An 8,925-nucleotide genomic window follows, 5' to 3' on the forward strand; every position below is an offset into this window, starting at 1 on the left:
TGATTTATATTCAGTCCCTATAGTCCTCTCTCTGTATGTTCTGCCATTTTCTCAAGGAAACTCTTTCCCATCTGGGCCTCAGTTTTCTTTTCTTTTTGAATGGGCCAGTATTGGACAATATCTCTGACAAGACCTGAAATGATAAACTATGCTTACTGGAAGACGTTTCTGGACATCAGAAGCTTCTCCCCTCAGGAGCAATTTCTGCCCATAATTACCAAATCCCTGACTTCAGTCCTATGTACAAACAATAGTGGGATTTCCTTTCTATGTCCTAAAAGTGAGCAAACCATTCTCATTGTAGTGAGGAAACAGAAGGGTTATTTGGTAGCTATTGCAAGAGATCCTTTCTCATGATGTTGAAAGGTTACCAAAAAAGCAGAGATGAGATTCTCAAAAAGGAAGTGGAGAGGCGGTTTGCTGTGTGACTGTGGAAGATTATATATGCCTGAATATTTGCATTGATTTTCCTTGTCATTAATTTTGCTTTGCTTTTTAATTTACTATCTTTGTTTTAAATCAGCAGGCCTTTGATTTGTAAATCAAGGTGGGGGATCAGAAGCTGTGATCTTGAGTGCCTAAAAACTAAATGTATTCTTTGAATCTAGGTTGGTTTGGGAGGACAGTATGAAGCGTTGCCTCTGAGCCCCCTTTACTATATAATGAAGAAACTCAGCCTGATGATCTTCCAAGATCCTTTCCAACTTTAACATTCTATATCCTGTGCTTCTAAATCAAGTAAGCTCTAAAATTGCACAGTGTATGAATCTAAGGCTATAACATTCTGCATTCTATGAGTATGGCCCATTGAGGGGAAAGGTGAGGGGCCCAGGAAGGAGACCCTCATTTCTAACAGGACATCCTGAGTGAGTGATTGGTTCTCAGGTTTCATTCTCATTTCCCAGCAGTGAGCATTTACACTAGTCAACTAATCCCTTTAGGAAAAAGGCTCCTGAAAATTGGTCCCTTCATTAAATTTGTAGCAATTTTTCATGAAATACAACTCCAAGTCTGGGCCAGTAAAAATCCTGCAGACAAACTGCGGGAAGCATTAGATGAAGACCTTTCCAGCCCTGAAAAGGAAAGAAATCATCCCAGACGTTTCCCTGCTGAATTATTTCAACATTTTAAAGCTCATTTTCAGGAATAGGATTTTAAGTGAGGGATTCAATTTACACAGAGAAAAGAACTCCAGCCTATTGAAAGAAAGTGGGTTCTGTCTGTTGCCTGGAGAGTCTGCAGAGATAAATGAGCTTTGAAGACTTCGAAGGAATTAACCTGACAATGGAACAGACCCTGTGGGACCAAAATGACTTCTACTCCAACACTACCATATAAAGAACATCTAAAGGGGTGTCCGATTAGGGAGGGAGACAGCTGTGTCTCTCTGAAAAAAATGCTAAGTTCAGAACAACCCACGATCAAGTAGGATCCAGCTCTGCCACTGTATGTAGAAGTGTGAGTTTTGGCAAGATATTTCCCCCCTTTCTGAGTCTCAGTGTCCTCTGTAAAATATCAATCTAAGTTTTTTAGCTTTTCTAGCTTCTATACAATGATATGCATGTAACAGATGCTTAATAAAGTTGAGAGGAAGCTTGGCAGACAGGACAGAAGATAGGAAAAAAGGTAGATAGATAAATGGGAAGAAAGGAAGAAAAGGGAGGAAGGGAAGGACAGGAAAAAGAAAGCAAGAGAGGAATGAAAAATAAAGGGATGAAGGAAGTAGGAACAAAGGAATGAAGGAAAGAAATGGAACAAAGGAAAGGAGGGAGAAAAAGGAAAGAAAGGAAAAGAAAGGGGAGAGAAGGGAAAGAAAAAGAAGAAAAGGGAAGGGGAAGGGAAAGGTTGGGGAAAAGGGAGGGAGGGAGTAGGAAAAAAAAAAAGGAAAGGAGGGAAACCAAGAAGACTATCAGACAAGGATGATTGAGGGAAAAAAGACAGAAGGACCTCATATTAGCATGGAGTCGACTCTTTCTTCTAGCAGGTATTGCCAATGAAGTAAGTTGGAATAACCTCAAGTATGGACCAAGTGGTGGGCAGTGAGTATGCCTTTGCAGGAAGACAATCTAGCCAAGAGCAGAAAGATTCATCGCTACAGAAACTGGACACCAGGAAATGACACTTTTTGATCAAAGCAACTCAGAACAATCAATTAAAGCATGCAGAGGCTGGCTCAGCCTCGGTGAAGGAAGCAGCCACATCAGTGAAAATTAGAGCTCCTTATAGTATTAGAATAAGTAGAATAAAATAAATAGAATAAATTAGAATAAAAACTTTAATAGTATTAGAATAAATAAAATAGGGGCATTGGCTAGCTAGAACAGTTCTTGCTACTTGAGACTCACTCTCTAAGCATTCTGGAGGATGGAGTTCATGTCTGCTCTCTCACTCCCTCGGGCTGCTTCTTTCCTATAAGTTCTACATTGGAGCCCATCTGACTTGAGTATGGAACATGGAAAACATAGATCTTCTTGGTTTGTGGATTGGTGAATAGAGCTCTGACTATCTGCAGAAATGTCTCTTTCATTGGGAAGGTTAGTATCCTTGCTTCCTAGCTTCCAAGATCTCTAGAGGAAGCCTCTTTGTGATTCAGCCTTAGTAGTCCAGTCCAGGAAGCAGAGCGCAACTTATCTCTTTTTGAAAGCTTATGAGCTGAGCAGCCCAAGGGGGTTGAATTCTTTGATTACAGAAGCCTGGAGTACTACCCCCCTACTACTATCCCCTAAACCCCCCAACCACGACTAGCTTAAGAAGGGAAAGGGATTAAAGGAGCCTTCCTCAGGCTATAGATCATCACCAGCATGGGCCAAGTTCTCAGCTAAGTAACTCTCAACCGGGCTCATAAAAAAACCAGCAAGCCCTTTGCTGGCACAGCAGGAACACAAATCAGGCCTCAGGGCCCCAGGATTGAAGATGCTATCACCTTTCTGCCAGGGATAGGTGGGCTTAGCTGCTCCTAGAACAATCTTGCCCAGAAAAAAAAAAAGAAATACAGCCCTTCTTCCTCACTACTGATGCTTCTCTGGAGCAGAAGAGATTTATTCAGCCAAGAAAAGAAGAAAAAATTAACTGTGAGTTGAGGCCTCTGTGAACTTCTCACACATGTGCCTCCTTCTGCTGGCTGTTCCCCTAATAGTGACTAAAGGGCAGCTCTACATCCAGTGATAGGATCAGGCATATAGATCTAGCCCTCCCCTCCCCCTGTATATTTGAGCAATCAACCTTAATTTCTTCTGATTTTAAAGTAATCTACTATCATAGAAATACATTCTCTTTAAATAGTAGGCTCCCAGGGGGCAGCCAGGTAGCACAGCAGATACAGCACTAGCCCTGAATCAGAAGGCCCTGTGTTCCAATCCAACCTCAGACACTTATTAGTTTTGTGACCCTGTATAAATTATTTAGCCAAATTGCCTCCCCAAAATAAAAATTAGAATTTTCCAGCTAAAAGCTCCTTAAAAGCTTTGCTACTCATAGTTATCTGGCACTGGACAAGTCATTTTCCTTTTCTAGGCCTCAGTTCTCCATCTGTAAAATGAATGGGTTGAACCTGTAAAGTTCCTTTGAAGTCATTTCTGATGTTCTATGATCATAATCCTGTTTGGCAGCTGTTTCCAGACAGTGCCCACAGGCAGGAATAAGGAGAGAGCAGGAGCAGGAAGCCTTAAAACTGTGCTGTTGAACAAAAGATTGAGGATTCTTGAAATCAATCAACCAATTAAAAAGTATTTGTTAAATATATTCATACATAGATACATATGTATGTATGTATATACACATGTAAATATATGCATACATGCATAAACACACTTTCATATGTATACATATGTCTGTCTATTGCAAAAATGCTTTATGGAGTAGTAGAGAACTGGTGTCAGAGCCAAGATCTGGATTCAAATGCCGTCTCTCACCCATACTGAATGTGATCCTGAGCCAGTCTCTTACCTTAACTCAGCATCCCCTAGAAATTTTCTAAAACTGAATTTCAGAATTGTCAGCAGTAAGAACACTGCAGAGAGGAATTTCTAACTAGGAGCTCTCCTCACAACATGGAGACATAAATCCAATTTTTGAAGTGCCAAGCCCTGCACTAGGTACCTGGGGATACAAAGACAAGAAATAAATTAACTGAGTTTTCACTGTGTGAAAAGAAAAGGGAATAACATTGTTGTAGGAGAAGGCTTCCTGGTGTAATGTGAGGTTATTCTTCCATTCTCCAACCTGCCTCCTCCCTCATCTGACTGACCTTGCTACTAAAACTGCTTAATGCTGGGACCTGAAAGCTGAATTGGAGGATGGGTGGGAAGAATGCTAAATTAGCAGTCAAGTGACCTAAACTAAAAACCTGACTCCATAGACTGATTTCAAAAAAGCCTGGAAAGACTTACATGAACTGATGCTGAGTTAAGTGAGAAGAATCAAGAAAACATTGTATATAGTAACAAGATTATGTGATGATCAACTATAATGAACTTGACTCCTTTCAATAATGCAGTGATTCAAGATAATTTCAATAAACTTGTGATGGAGAGAGTCATCTACATCCAAAGAGAGAATTATGGAGACTGAATGTAGATCATAGCATAGTATTTTCACCTTTTGTTATTGTTTGTTTGGGTTTTTTTCTTTTCTCATGTTTTTTTCTTCCTTTTTTGTGCAACATGACAGATATGGAAACATGTTTAGAAAACGGAACATTTACGCTATATTGGATTGTTTGCTGTCTTGGGAAGAAGAGAAATGGGGAGGAGAGAGAGAAAAAATTTGAACATAAAGTTTTGCAAAGGTGAATGCTGAAAACTATCTTTGCGTGTATTTGGAAAAAATAAAATACTATTAGTTTAAAAAAGAAGAAGACAATTAAGTATCAGAAGAGGGAAGAAAATCACCCCAAGTCACCAGAAAATTAATAACTGATAAAATGTAAAACCAAATCTTCTGACCCTTAGACCTTCCCTCTTTCTGGCGTAACATAATAAGCCAAGGAGAAAAGAATTTTGTTTTCTCTGGGATCTCTTTTGTCTCTCCCCAGTTCTTCTAAAAGCTCCGACTGGAGATGAGAGTAAAAAAGAAAGAAATAGGGTCTGGGTGATGGGACCAAAGCCATCATTCATCTTGATGTCAGCTGGGACTTCTTCCAGATGAACCCAGAGCTCCTTTAGGTTAGCACATCCCAGTCCAATCAGTGACATCAGGTGGTGAGAACTTTAGTTCTTCCAATCTACCTCCCACTGGGAATGGAACCAAAAGGAGGCCCATTACATCTTCATGGTCCCGACCCTGGAGCTGTAGCTTATGTTAATTAATGGACCTAAATGTTGGCAGCTTCTAAGCAGGTATAGAGAGTAAGTAGTATATAGCAGCTACTGCAGAACTTGGAGATTTCTGGTCTACTTTTGAGAGTCTCATACTTCTTCCATTGTTCCTCCTTTGGCATGGTGACCTCCATTTCTCATTTTCCCAAGAGAACATTGGAATAGCAGGGAAAAAATGGATAGAGTCAGAGGACCTGACTCAAATTTTACTTATCTTCTACTTTCACCTGCTATATGACCTTGGGAAATCTATTTAACCTCTGAATAGAGATATTTATAAAATGAAAGTGTTATATTTGATGATCTCTAGGTTTCCTTCCAGATTTAAATCCTATAAAGTTCTGAAACCTGAAGATCAGGGGTGTGTTGATAAATATTTTAAAAGGGGAGAGAGATTTGACACACTTCTAAATTTAATCTGCATTATTAACACTGTCTTAAGTCTAAACAATTAACAAAATAATAAGTCAAGCCTCCATTTGTTGGTCTGCCAATTTCCAAGGTGTAAATCCTCACACTAAAAATTCAGCAATCTTCTCTCTTGAATTGGATTAAGTTGGCTGCAGTGCCAAATTGTCCAGGACCCATCTTTGAGCTTGTCATCCCCTTGCTCAAAAGCCATCACCAGTAACAGTTCACATTTCTATGGTGTTTTATGATTCGCAAAGCCTTTTCCCTCACAACCTTATAAAGTATTCAATACAAGTATTATTATCCCCATTTTGCAGATGAAGAAAAGTAGCTTTTACAGGGTCACATGGCTACTAAAAATGTCAGAGCTGGAACTCTTCTGAACTCTTGAGTAGCCCACGTAGCCTCTCACAAATAATGGCCAGGATATCTCTGGGCCTTAGTCTTCTTATCTATAAAAGGGGAGAGCTGGGCTAAATCATCTCTAAAGCCCCCCTGACAGCAATAAGTCTCATGATTCTATGTTCTTCCAGCACCAACAGACCTCTCCCTTCAGTGACTCCCTGGGCTCAGTTCCAATCATTGTCCCTAAAGAAAGAATAGATGTTCTGGTGAGAGGCAGACAAGAGAAGATTGCGTCAAGCCATGGCCCAGCTTAGAGTCATCAAATCATGAAATATGTTTTGCCCACAGGGCAGGGAGCTGGTCTCATTTTCCTCTGTCACTGACGTCAGAGACAAGGACTGTCTGGGCAAGGCAGCTGGGTCTAGTTTTCCAAAACATGTCTTCTCAGACCACATCTTTAAAATCCAGTTGGGAACTTATCAAAGTAATATAGGTCATATAGACAGGAAACTCAAAAGTAAGTGCTTAAAGTAGAATTTGGGAAGCCTAGGCTGACTTGGCTGTTTCCATGACCCATGTCACCCAAAGTCCACCCAGGGGGTTATGTGGATAGGACTCCATGTCATTATTAAGTGCCTACTATGTGCTAGACACTTTTCTGAGCACTGTCTTTGCTAGGCAGAGGCAAAAATGAAAGCATCCTTGCTCTCAAGGAGTTTATATTCTATCATAAATAAATATTGAAAGAACATATACAAAATAAATACAATAAAAAATGTGGAGGAAAGGCACAAGAACAGGGGATAAGGAAAAGCCTCACAAGGAAGATGATGGTTGACCTGAGTTTTGAAGAAAACAAAGGATTCTAAAAAGGGGAGATGAGGTGGAACTGAATTGCAGCCTTTGGGGTAAGACTGCAAAGACACAAAGATGGAGTCAGAGGATCATACAAGGAAGTCATGGACCAGGATATGGGTTTGCATCTTCCATCTCTTAGTCCAAGAAGTCCCAAAAGGGATTTTTAAGATTTTAGCTATATTCTTTTCCTTAAAAATGAGCTTCCCCTAAACCCACCTCTGACAACCAGCCTGGAGACAAGACTTCATGCCCTGTAATTACTAGGCTTTGCCAACCTCCCACATTCCATTTCATCCACAACATAGTACCTACCCCTCAGTTCCCTAGAAAAGAATGAACCAAGAAGCTTTGAGGCAATTTCCTATCTGGATTCTCTTACTCCCTTTAACCCATTAGCAAATAGGATCTCACCTAGAGATGAGGAGTTGGAGTCTTCTTGTGTACAAAGCAAGAGATTAAAGAAGGATAGATAAATAGATGAGAGAGAGAGAGAGAGAGAGAGAGAGAGAAAGAGAAAGAGAGAGAGAGAGAGAGAATGAAGGAGGACTATGTAGCTAGAAAGCAAAGCTGGGCTCATATACCCAGGGCATCAGGATAAAATGAAGGAACCATGAAAGATTCCAAGAAGCCCATAAGGAGATAGAGATAGAAAAAATTCAACTCCCTCCCTTTATTCATAAGAAATAACAATAGAAAAGATAGAAATATGCAAAGACATTTAAATATATTTGCATATACATATAAATATGTATATCTATATATGCATATATTTCATCATTGTGAACTTGACAAACATGTGCAGACATAAACATTCCCACATACAAAGAACAGAAAAGAGTATTATATAAAAAACTCCAAATCTCTGTTATGTTTGGATTTTTTTAAGATTACACTAAAATCCACACATTAGTTCTAACGCTGTCTTACTTGTTTGCATTTCCTCTTATTTTCTTCTGTGTGTTTTAAATATTTCATTGATATATTGTTTTCTTTATCTTTCTTATTTTTTGAGGCAACACTATCATCAGCCTTCTCTCCATTGTTACCAAAAATATATATATTCCTTGAAACAAACTAACATAGACAAAAAGAAAAAATCCACACATAAGTCATGATGAAAAATATACATCTCATTCTATCAAGAAATGGGAAACACATTTCATCATTAGTATTCTAGAGTTGTGATTAATTGGTCATTGAATTGATTAGAATTTTTAACTCTTTAAAAGTTGTTTTTCTTTATAATGTTTTTCTTATTTTATAAATTGTTGTCTTGGTTTTGCTCAATTCGTTCTCTTGTCGGTTCATATACATATTTCCAGTTTTCCCTAAATCAATCTCATTCACAGTTTCTAATAAAGCAATAACTTTCCATTATATTATTATAGCTATTTCTCAAATGAGGGACATCCCACTTGATTCCAGTTCTTCAATGGATAAAAACAGTAGTGACATCACTAGGTCAAAGACACAGCTTAGTGACTTTTTGAGTATCCTTCCCAATTGTTTTCCAGAATGGTTGGACCAATTCATAGATATATCAACACTGCCTTCGTTTGATTGTTCTCTCACAGATCCTCTAACAAATGACATTTTCCATTTTATTTTGTCATGTGTCAATTCAATGAGAAGTTTTAAATTAAATTTAAATTGTTTTAATTTGTATTTCTTCAATATTTTCACGAAGCTGTTGATAGTTTGCATTATTTCTTTTGAGATTTCTGTGCACAGGAAGAATTCAAACCTCAGCTGATAAGCAATAACAATAGAAAAGATAGATATATCTCACACATATGTGTGTATTCTTGTTTATCCCTTCTGATTCATTCTCTGCTTAATGGTTTTTGTTGTTTAGTTATTTTCAGTCTGTTTGAATCTTCATGACCCTATTTGGAGTAGTTTGCTTTTTCCTTTTCCAGCTAATTTTACAAATGAGGAAACTGAGGAAACAGGGTTAAGTGACTTGCCCAACATCATACAGCTAATGCCTAAGGCC

Source organism: Antechinus flavipes, chromosome 2 (assembly GCF_016432865.1).
Source record: "Antechinus flavipes isolate AdamAnt ecotype Samford, QLD, Australia chromosome 2, AdamAnt_v2, whole genome shotgun sequence".
NCBI classification, from domain to species: Eukaryota; Metazoa; Chordata; class Mammalia; order Dasyuromorphia; family Dasyuridae; genus Antechinus; species Antechinus flavipes.